We start from the raw sequence: 12,791 nt of genomic DNA, 5'->3' as shown, positions 1-12,791 counted from the left end.
AATATTACCCACAAATTCTTTTATTATTAATTTGAATCGATTTTAATCCATTAAGTATTGATTAGAGGATTCGTTGGATTTTGAAAATTAATGGATGAATCATTAATCATCAATAAAATTAAATGGATGGATTTGGATCCATCCATTTGTTTTTTTTTTTTTTTGTAATGGATGGTTGGATGAATTTATTGTGGATGGATTAGATGGATAGTGGATAAATGGATTCATTTGTTACCCCTAGTTGTTTTCAGGCATTTGAAAATTGATATCTTTATTCTCCTCCTAATCATAATGTTTCTTCAAAACACATGTATTTTTGTACTCTTATTATGATCTTTCACTTTTATCTTCATCTATAGGCATGGCTCCTCCTCATTAGATCTTTGCAAAGCTCTTTTCTTTCATACGAACTTTGATCACTTCCATATTGTTTGTATCTTTAATTTTAGTTTTTTCTTTCTTTAAACAACACCTTGTAGCTTGTCTCCAACTGTTGATAAACACTTAAAAGATTTTGATAAATTTTAGGAACATATAAAACATCATAGACTTAATTTCAAACCCAAATGACTCTTAATTGCAACTATTTGGGTTTACCTTTTACTATAATATGTACTCCATACTCAATTTTGACATTGAAAATAGAAGTTTTGTTGAGTTCTTTGAAGAGATATTAGTCATACATAAGTCATATGGTTTAAAACCACTATCAAAGAGTCAAAGTTTTGTAGATCAATTGTCAATTGTAAAATTTATCATTGCAAATAATCATTGTCCTTCTCTAGTTAATCCTTAACAACCTTATCTTGTTCTTGATGAGACTTGTGTATGTATTTTTTCAATGTGTCCTAATTGATTGCACTTGTAACATCTTGCATTAGGTCTCCACCAATAACTCTTTGGTGGATGATTTTTTTTTTTTTTTTTGCAATAAGAACATGGAGGGAAAGATGTAGTATTATTTCTTTGGTTGTTATTTCCAAAATCTTTGACATGCTCCTTTTTTTCCCCCTATTGTTGATAGATTCAATTTGGCTTGGAAAACACCTTCCATGATAGTGCTTGCAATGCATTAACTCTTTTGCCAAAGTGATCTTATACAAATCCAAGCAATTTGTATAGAAGCTTCATATTTTTCATGTACGGTTACTAGATTTTTTTCCACAATTCTAGAATCAAGAAATTCAATATAATTTATTAACAATGCTAAACAATTTATTTGAGTATTCTTTTTTTCTTAAACTCCACTTGTTGTAACTCGAACTCCCTCATTAAATTCAACACACACATCCATGCTTCAGATTCATCTCCTGTATATTCTTCCTTCAGGTATTCCCAATTTTTTTTGTTGTTTTAAGACTCATGATTTTTGTGAAGATGATTTTGGAGACAGGAATAAAGAGACATGCCTTTACTTTTGTCTTTTTTTTTTCCTTTTTTTTAATCTAAGTCAAGGTGGAATTGTTTTGCTAGCAAAGGAACATCATAATCTTCTTCTGGTTAGGACCAAAGACATGGATAATGTCAAGCCCATAAATATCTCATAGCTTTGATAAAACTTTGATTAACTAGTGAGAGGTTTATTAAGCTATGCAAGTTAAACATGCCTCCAACAAAAGTAATAGGTTATTGAAATATGCACCCAAAGCGTTGTTATAAACATGCACCCAAGGCTTTGAAAGAAAACTTGCGTTCAATGTCTCATTACAAAATCTCTATTTTCTATCGCTTATAAGGCTCTTATTTCTATAAAGTTCGTTTTGTTAAGGTTTATCTATTCTCATATTCTTCCTTGTATAAACCTTGTTGTTCCTTTCTCTTATAAACTATATCTATTTTTTTTCTCTCTCTGCTTAACCACTCCAATTAATAATTTACACCTCATCCTTCTCTCTCTTCAAACTTGATAATCACCATACACCACAACCGCACCCTTCATCTCCGAAATTAGTACACCACGACCACCTTGCTACACCATTATACCACCATATATATATGCAACTCACTACTACAAAAAAGCCTTTCAAAGTCAATTTTTTAAATATTTTTCACGATAATTTTTAACCATATTTGAATTTACCGTCGTGAAAAGTAAACACTTTTCACGACAGTTTTTAAACCGTCTTAGAATATCAATTTTTACATCGGTTAGTTTAGAAACCATCTTAGAAAGTATATACATTCTAAGATGATTTTCTAAACTAATCTTGTTTTTTTTTTAATGTTTATTTTATTTTATAGCAGACCCAACCTGTAGTTTCAAAATATCAAACATAGACAAATTGTAATAAATAAATATATATTTATGCTCAAATAATTACCAATAAATTATTAAGTAATTATAATGTTTACAGTAAATATTTATACAATATATATTTATGTTATTCCACCTTTACCCTCACCCCACCAATAAAAACATGATAGCCTTTCTACCACTCAATTCAATCCCAACAATGCAATATTTAAAACTATGCATACATTACATTACATTTCAATCAATAACCAATTATAATTCCCTTGCATTGTATTTGAGGCAATGTGAATATTCCACTTTTCATCTTTTAATTTAATCAACTCCCCTATGCATGATACCCTACTTATTGAAGGTTTTGCCTCAAAATATAATATAATATTGTTTCTTGCGGTCTTAATTTGAAACCCTGTTATTACCCTGTAAGCTTCTATCAACAACTAAGTTTTCTTCAAAAGATAAACATGTTTTCCTGGAATGATCACCATGTCATGTTAGTTTCACTAGCATATCTTAATCAATTAAAGAAAAGTTCAAAATAGAAAGACTTAACTCAACTCATTGTTGTAGCACCACATAAACAATTGTCAAGGCAAACAAAAAGTAATATGTTAAAATAGTACGTAATACTAGAATAAAAAAACAATTTGTAATGACCAGCACACATAAGATGTTGCATCATCGGTCACTTATCCCCAACCAAGCCATTTCCCATTACATTACATGAGGTTAGCTACATGAATCAATTGACACCATAATGTTGCAATGTGAATCATAATATGGCACATAGTATTAAGAACCAACAATTATCTACTCTTTTATAATTAATAAAACTAGATATTTAAATAAATATTATTAATAAGTTAAAAATTTTAATTAGTGTCAAGAAGACATGAACTATGTTTAGACGACAACCAGAAAAGCAACAATCTTTGTCTGCAAACCAAGCAAAAATTACCACTAGAATCAGTGATGACAGGTAGATTATAAAAAAAAAAAATATTGCGTTACCTCCTTACTCCAGGATTAATAAGGCAATATAAGTCACTAGCCCAAAAATTATTTCTCTATCAAATTATGGGATTAGTACAGGAAAAGAGCAAGACTATGATACTAAAAAGTACTCTACCTTGACATTGTCATATTGTTAGTCGTTGACATTTATCATTTTGGCACACTAGTTCATCAAGACATTCATCTACTCCTTTGCCATCATCAAAGAATCGGCCCTGGAGTAGTCAAACCCTGCAATTAGTAGTTTGTATACAATATAAAAATATCATGTAGTTTAGTTTTGTTACTTTTGTACCTGTGAGGCATAAGTTCCACTTGACCATATTTGATAGTGTCTCCTTCAGTGGCCCGATCAACTAAGATTGATAATTTTCACTGATGAATTTGATGTTTCCTACTACAACTATATTAAAGACAAATATTTTAATAAGTCTTAAATAAAAACTAAAGGTATAAGAACACATTCTGTTACTTGAAGGTCCAAATTGAGAGAACTTTGACCTTCGAAACTGAACAATCAACACTCAATCAAAACTGAACAATCAACAAGCGTAATTAAACAGTTAGTGTAAAGAAACAACCTTGAAAGGCTTGCTCTAAAAAGTAGGACATAATCTTGAACCAAATGATTTTATTTAGAATAACATATTATTGTCTGTGATATGGCAATGAACAAAATATCTAATCTATGATTTCTAAGGACAGAAGGAAAAAATGTACACAATGACAATTTTCTTCTTCTTCTCCAAATAGCCCCTTCTTAATTGTAGAATTCAATAGTAAACATAAGAACAACATTTAAGTTTCCTTCTAAATAGGAATCATAGGCACACAAACACTAAGAAATCAAAAAAAGGCTCTTCATATTATACTACAAAAATTCCAAATTCTGAATCTAGAGACGACATGTTCCAATTCGCTGGATTTGTGAAGCAACTAAAATTATCACACAAGAATGTGAAATTGAAGCCACATTTTATCAAGATTTCATTGTTAACCTCTATGTGCACATGCAAGTGAGATATTAAAGTTTATCAAGTGGTCAAGAGTTAAATCCTTGTTGAAAAATTTCTTTAATTAAATTATAATTTCATTATTTTTTAACTATCTTTTATTTTTTATGCTTCTTGAAAACTAGAGATCCTTTGCAAGAGAAGAACTCCAAAACTATAAACAACATATTTCGTTGACTATATGCCTTTTCTCACATACTCAGGAGGTACATACCCACTGCAAAAGCCAATAGGAAGTGATTAGAGACAAGAAGGAGAAACTATGACACTTACCAATGCTATTTTACTTACTATGTTCCAAAGGTCCTGCTTGTGTTTGCTTCAAGGTCATATATATGGTACTATGGTAGCTGGTATAATATACACATATAGTAGAAAAGTGGCTAGTGACTTTATGTGGTAGCTAATGACTTTACTTTTCTCAAATAGAGACTCTGAGCACTGCTTGTACTAAAATTATCTATCCCCCACAAAAGGTTCTCTTTTGGGGGAAGTGGGAGAGAGGGTGCATTATTCATTTGTTTGGCATATCCTCAGCTTGACCAATGCCTACTATAGTTGGATTTCCAAACCATATGCAGATGAAAGGGTTGCTCTGGTCCTATAGATTTTGTGAGCTTTATAATTGTTATATTTTTTTCACGTGTGGTAGGGGTTGATTTTAAGAAAATATTAGTTTATTTTTTAAAAAATTATCTCGTAAAGTTAAAAAAAATATAAATACTTTTTTAAAGATAAATTGAACTAAACACAAATAGATTTATTTTATTTATATAACATTTTTTTACAACATTCATGTTTTTCACTTTTCTTATCTTTTCTTTCCATGTTGCAAGAATATTTACACAAATAAATTCTATCAATTTGTCATGGTGATAAAGGTTCAGATGTTAGAAATTATTATTTAATATTTAAAATTTAATTCGATGACATGTATAATTTCTTTTTTGTGAAGTTAGGTTTGTTGTGCATTTATAGTTTATTAATGATTTTTTTAAAATAATGGTAGTAATATTTTAAAATTTACCGAGCTTTAACGAGTTAACTTAATAATGATACGGGTTTTGTGACTTAGAGTATGACAATGTAAATATGTGAATAAATAAAGGTCATTTAATAAAGTTTACCTGAAATATCTTAAGTGCGGATTAACACCCTAATCTTTTTAAAGTTGAAAAGCTAAATTATCTGATTTGATAATTCATCTCGTTTCTACTTTCACAAAGTCAGAAAGCCTTAAATGTTAAGAGACTAGTAGAAGTTTCATAAGCTGCAGTTCAAATTCATGCATATTAAATTTAATGTAGCGTTTTATGATATAAATTTCTGGATGTTATATAGTGTAGCAGAAGGATATGATGCAGCTAGAGGAGTTTTGCCTAACAACAGATTAAAATATCTGAACATTTTAATACCTACCAAATCATACAAAGAATATACCATGACTATCTCACCACAGAAACATTGGCTCTAACTTTCAATTCACATTTTCTATTTGACTGAAGCATTTCATTAACAGTTGAATTTCCAAATCTTACCTTTTACACTATGCCAAATCCACCCTTAGTTTATAAAATATTTTTGTAACAGTGGCTACTGTTCCCGTTAAAATGGTGGGACACAAATTAAAGGGGAAAAAAATATACATATTACAATTCTTTGATACATAACTCGATTATTTAACTCTTAGATAAGGGGAATTACATCCTTACCTCGGCGGTAGTAGCAAAATACTATCCCCAGCAAAAGTACCAAAGTCAGAGTTGCAAGCAGAACAATTATCACCAGCCTCTTCTTATGATGATCTTCAACTTCTTCATCTACTTCTTGAGCTGAAGGGTTGTGTTGCAAAGGAAGTGATGTGATATGTTATTTCAGAAACAACTAAGAAGAATATTTTAAGCATAACTAACAACATAATTATATAAATATAATAATAATCATAGTGTCAGTCCACCTCAACAAAATGTTCTGTAACTCACCTGCCTTTGAAAGTTCCCAATTTTTGTCATTGCCTATTTGGAACACGTTGTAACCAAGTAGCCCATTTTTCCTTGCATAAGAAACTTTGGCCCTAATGACAGCCGCACCATCAAAATTAACCCAATGGTGGACGCAACAGTGAACTGGTTCACCACAAAAGTAGCATTGTAATGTGAAACAACATTTCCAAAGCTTCTAATGTAACTCTTTATGAACTTATAAGCCATGGAACCATCCATTGTAATGGCAGGTCCTGACGTCGGCACTCCCACGCCACTGTTTTCTCTAGGGTTCACAAGTGTCCATGCATATCCATGATAAGGTAAACCAATTAATAGCTTCTTAGACGAAAAGCCTCTTCTCCTCCACTCTTTGATGCCAGTGTTATCCCAACCAGATGATGAACCATACAAGGCTGGGTTAATGCTAACCAAGCATCGCAACTTTTAAGTTTATTTCCATAACTAGAGACCAATTGTGTAACAATAAGAAAGAGATAAAGGTGTACAAATTTCCATTATTAATTGGGCACCCTTTAGTCACTTATCCTTGCTAAAAGTTAGAACACAACATTGGCTACACTAGCATTAACGCACACTATTAAGAGTTCAAAACTAAGAATTCACAAGATTAGAACAAGTTTCATTAGAACCTTGTTTAGTAGATTGTAATAGTGATTGAATGTGTTGTCTCTGCACGTATTGGAAAACAAGAAGATAAAAAAAAGGAAAAATGATTTTGATTAGAACTGAAAATAGGAGAAGAGAGTTAAAAGACAATGAAAAATAACGTTCAAGTTAGGGAGATTCATAAACACACCAAAAATCCGACTAGGGTTTCAAAAACTTCAATAGAGATTGAAGAACTTGAGTGATGGTCGAGAATCGAGAACGAGCTTTGTGCAAGTAAGGGTCTGAGCAGGGGCTCATCCCTAAGAGAAGTGGCTCATGGGTCGTGGCTTGTGGCTCATCTTGACTCTTGAGAGAAAGGACTTCGAGAGAGAAGGGCTCGAAGAGGTAGCGGTGATGGAAGGACCTAGCCATGGTGAAGACTGGAGAGGGTGATGGCAAACTGGTGGAGCTGGAGAGTTGTAGGGTTCGGATGGAGCTTTAGCGGCCGAATATGTAACTTTAGAGACCAAATCTACGATGTTGGTGACCAGATCTACGACTTTTCTGCCTAGACCTGTGGTTTCTCTGGGACTGTGAGTGTTGTGGTGGAGTTGGTTTGGGGCGAGGTTGGGTGTGCGTTATTGGTTGGTAGTGAGTGGCACTGGTTTTTCTTGTGATTATGATTGGAATGAGAAGGTGAGGGTCAGTGTGAGAGACTAAAAGAACACGAGACAGAGGTTGCAAAAATGAGGGGTGCACTTTTCAAAAATCGTCGTTGAACACTTACGTCCAAAGACGGTTTTTTGAAAACCGTCATTGAACACTCACAATGATGTACAAAAATGTCATTGCATTTTGGATGACAACGGTTTCGAAAGAATCATCTTTGAATCAACATTGCTAAAGATCATTTTTGTGGGGTGACTTCACCTCAGCTGCACCATAGTACAACCACCCAGACGAATACACTTTCTAGTGTTCCACCTTCCATTGTCATTGCTTCAACCTAGTTGGGTTCTTCAACGCTAAATTAATTTCTATAATTAGTGTCATCCAAAGGGGTATTGAAAGAATCAAAGTTGAAAAGATACTAGAATATGTTGCCAACATCAAGAACGTAGGCGATGAGCAATAACTCTCTGGGTCGTGTTCTTTGTAGTCAAAACCCAGGTGGTTCAAATAGTAAAATTAGGATTTGGTTAATATCTTCAAATTGGGTTTAGAAAACTACTAGAAAAATACAGTTTAGCGACCGCAATTAGCGACCGATAATATCCAATTGAATTAGCGACCGAAATAGCAACGGGACATTGTTGTCGCTAATTGCGACTGAACTTTTATAGTTGGTGGCTGACTTGCGTCAGCGACCATATTCGCGACCGAAGTGAAGCATCACTAAAAGACGTGGTCGCTACTTCGGTCGCGATATTTATATAAATTCAAAAGCATTTTAGTGACAAGTGGACTTGAAGTTAGCGACCGAATATTATTCAGTCGCTATGTTATGCTGAAAGCCACCAAAACTATTTCGGTCACTATAGGACAAAATTATTTGGATGCTACCCACAGAATTAGCGACCGAATGTATTTTTTTATAAATATTAAGAAGCTAAATTTTTAATTTATTATAATTCATAATCAATATATAATATTCTTAAATATGTTTTATACTTGAAAAGTATTGAAATTAATATATTACTAATATTTTTAAATTAACAAATAAATATTTTCATTATTTTGTAAATCATAATAATTATATGATATTTTTAATTATACTTTTATGATTTTTAATAAAATTAAGAGACCGATATTTACATTATTTGATTAAGATAAATAAATCATGGTTATCATTAGTCTTTTGATTTGTGTTTTATACAAAATAATTTTTTATTTTATATAATTATTTACAAATTCTAATAAATAAATAGCATTTATATTATGAAAATATGTCTTAATCAAATTTTGTAAAATTAAGTATTTTAAAATACTAAGCATAAGTGTAGCACTAATGATTCATTAAGGTTCAATATGGTGTAAGTGGAATTTTATGCATTAATGAAGACCCAATAAGATGCAATGGGTAACTTATGCATTCACTAAAAGTCCAAATTGACTTTGATTTAAGGTTTAATTACAAAAAAATAGGTTTCCCATATTTTGCCTATTTCCACCAAATTGGTCTCCCTACTTTTTAACTGTCGACTAATCACTGTTCAATTTTAAAGAATGGGTTAGAAAGTTGACCAACGTTTTCTTAAGAAATAAAAATTTTAAAAAAGTTTGAATAAGAACTAGAACCATAGTTCTTGAAGGACGAAACACCCTCATTTGCACTACGCTCAAATACTCATTTGAATGTTTGGTACAAAATATAGTATTAATACGAATTTTAAGCGAGAATAATTCAAAATTCAAAGTTTATTCTTTTAAATTTATTATATTTTTATAGTCTTATATATTATCATTTAAAATATAATATAAAATAAAGCTTATATAAGTATACATATTCTAATTTATGTGAAAAGAAAATTTAATCTTATATATTATATTTTAAAGATAATATATAAGACTATAAAATATAATAAATTAAAAAAGAATAAACTTTGAATTTTGAACTATTTTCGCATAAAACTTATATTAATACTATATTTTGCACTAAATATTCAAATGGTCACATGGTTGTGATGATAAAGGCACTGTCATTCACTCCAAGGACCTTGGTTCTAGTCCTTTCAATCATTTTTTATAGTGAACGGTTAGTCAACAGTTCAAATCAGCTCTGAGAACTAAGATAGTGAATTTTGAAATATACGAAATTCAAATAGTGAATGAAAAAAAAAATAGGGAGACTAATTTAGTGCAATAGGCAAAATAGGGAAACAGATTTTGCAATTAAGTTTTAATTTAACATATTCATTAACCAAGGCCCAATAATGATTTATTAAGGTTCAATGTGGGCAATTACTTCGTGCACCCAACATTTATCTTGTGCACCCAACAATTTTTTTTTAATTTTTTTAATTGTTAGCAAATTATATATGTAAACAAAATAATTATTAGATAAAAATTAATTGTCATAAAATTTATTATATAAATTTATACATACATTAAATATTCATTAGAAATTTAAGTGTTATATATAACGATATTAATTATTTTATAACATAATTGTCCTATTACCTCTATTGGTTAGAGCTTCGTGCTAATAACGTGAAAATCATATGTTTGAATCCTGCATGGGCCATTAATTTTAAATTAATTTGTAAAATATTTTTTAATTTTTTTTAAAAGAAACTGTAATCTGTACATATGGATTGGCAATCCGTATGTTACGGATTGCCAATTCGTATATAGATTGCGAAGCCGTAAGATTACTCTTACGGATTGCGAATCCGTATGTTTATTAGCAGACATACTTTTGGAATTTACAATAATTTGCTGTGTGCACAAAAAAAAATGTTAGGTGCACGAAGCAATTGCCTTCAATGTGTAACTTATGCATTCCCCACTTTCCAATATGATTTTAGTGTAACATATACACTAATGATTGATTGAAATCTAATAAGACTAAATCAAGGCCTAATATCACTTTAGTGTAATTGAAACCCAATAAGACCAACTATATGACTTTAGTGTAACATATTCATATAAATTAATGATGGTCCAATCAAGGCTCAGTATCACTTTAGTGTACCGTATGCACTAATGATTGATTAAAACCTAATCTAGGCCCAATATATGACTTTAGGATAACATATGCACTAATGATTGATTGAAATCCAATAAGGCCCAATCAAGGCCTAATATATGACTTTAGGCCAAAAAAATACAATAACCAAAGGTTAACAATTAATGAAAAGTTACTAGTGCTTGTTCACGTTTGATGCACAACTTAACCACTTATTTTTCTTTTTTGAGATACCACTCTCACTTGATTATGTAAAAGAGTCAAACTCAATTTTTTTATTTTTTAATTTCATATATTACATATTAAGATCAATTTTTTTAATTATCTTGTATAAAAATAATTATTAAATATTATATTGATAAAGTTATAAAAAATTAAAGAAAAATTAATAAATATAATAGAGTTATAATTAAGTTAGAAAAATTTAATAAAAATAAATAAATTATAATTTTAGGTTAGGGAACTGAAATAGCCTTAGGTTTTGTTTGGCCCAACTTTTTTTGGGCTTAAAAGCTACTAATAAGTTAAATAAAAAAAATAGAACTTAAAAAAATAAGTAGAAGTTGTTCATTAACTTTCATTTTTATACTTTAAAAACTCCTTTTAAATTAAAAGTTAGACAAAATAATCGAGCTACAACCTATAAATATTAAATTTTCTAAAAATTACACTTATTTTTTTGTTATTTTATCTTTAAAAATAAATAAATTTCTTTAAAAACAATTTTACTAAAGTTCAAGCAAGCTTAAAAGACTAAAAAAACACTTAGTAAAAATAAAAACAAACATAATAAAAATAAAGAGTCTAAGTGAAAACAATTTTACTAAAGTTAAAACAAGCCTAGACTTAAAAAACACTTAATAAAAATGAAAACAAACTTGGTAAAAATAAAAACACACATAATAAAAATAAAAAACACACTCAGTAAAGACACTAAAAATAAAAAACACACAACACTCATATCACTCAAACCAACAACACACAAACCCATAGCACACAAACTTTCCTTCTTTGGCAGTGCTAGCTCTTGTTCAACGGCGTTGGCCACCACCACGCCCCTGCCCAACGGTAGATCTGTAGAAGCATATATGATATGAAGTTTTGATGATGCCAAAGATGAGCAATTCAAGTCAAGAATTCAGAAATGCAAGAAGAACGATGTACTTAGTTGATAGGATCCTAGAAAGAATTCCTTAATTGATGCTGCGCCGGTTTGGCTAAAGGAAATATTTTACAAAAGTTTTTTAAGAACTATATTCTTTTAAAAAATATGATATTTCCTCTCTGGTAATCGATTACCAGAGGATGTAATTGATTACCAATGACTAAATTGATTTATGAAACGATTTGCAAATTTTGAATTTGAATTTAAAAGCCTATAATAGATTACACAAGGTATGTAATCGATTACCAGAAGTTTAAACTGTTTGTAACAACTTTTAGAAATTTGAATTTAAATTTTAAAAGCTTGTAATCGATTACATCATTTGTGTAATCGATTACCAGACACAAAAATTCAAATTTCAAGTCTGAAGAGTCACAATGTAGATGCAAGGCTTTGATGTTTTGATGATGATCATGATGATGTGTTGCAATTGATGCAAATGGGCTTTTCAAGATTAAAAATTCAAGACAATACTTCAAGATTACAAGTCACAACATCAAGATGATCACTAGAATATTAGGAAGGGAATTCCTAATTGAATTAGCAAAGGTTTGGCCAAGTGATTTAAAATAAAAGTGTTTTTCAAAGGTTTTACTCTCTGGTAATCGATTACCAGAGGATGTAATCGATTACCAGTGGCCAAATACATTTTATAACAACTATAAAAATTTGAATTCGAAATTTTAGACTGTGTAATCGATTACACAATTTTGGTAATCGATTACCAGCAGTTAGTAAACGTTTTAATTCAAATTTTAAAAGCTGTAATCGATTACACAATTACTGTAATCGATTACCAGACAGGAATTTCAGAAAAATAATTTCAAGAGTCACAACTTTTCAAAGGCTTTACTCATGACCACCAATGGTCTATATATATGTGACTTAAACACGAAATTGCTCAGAGATTTTCAGAACAACAAAGTATTTTATCCTCTCAAAAAGCAATTTCATTTTATCCTCTTAAGAATTCCTTGGCCAATTCAATTGCAATTCATTAAGGAATTAATTGAGTGCTCAATCTGTAAAATCCATCTCTTTCTAGAGAGATTTGTTCCTCTTCTTC

At 30.4% G+C, this 12,791-nt stretch overlaps 1 pseudogene; it reads right to left on the bottom strand.

Moving 5' to 3' along the window:
• Window positions 1-3,449: 3,449 nt before the first annotated feature.
• On the bottom strand, window positions 3,450-7,304 carry LOC113000168 (probable endochitinase; annotated as a pseudogene).
• Between the last annotated feature and the right edge of the window lie 5,487 nt (window positions 7,305-12,791).

This window comes from Glycine max, chromosome 18 (genome assembly GCF_000004515.6).
Source record: "Glycine max cultivar Williams 82 chromosome 18, Glycine_max_v4.0, whole genome shotgun sequence".
Classification (NCBI taxonomy): Eukaryota; Viridiplantae; Streptophyta; class Magnoliopsida; order Fabales; family Fabaceae; genus Glycine; species Glycine max.
This window is presented reverse-complemented; position numbering and strand designations above follow the sequence as displayed.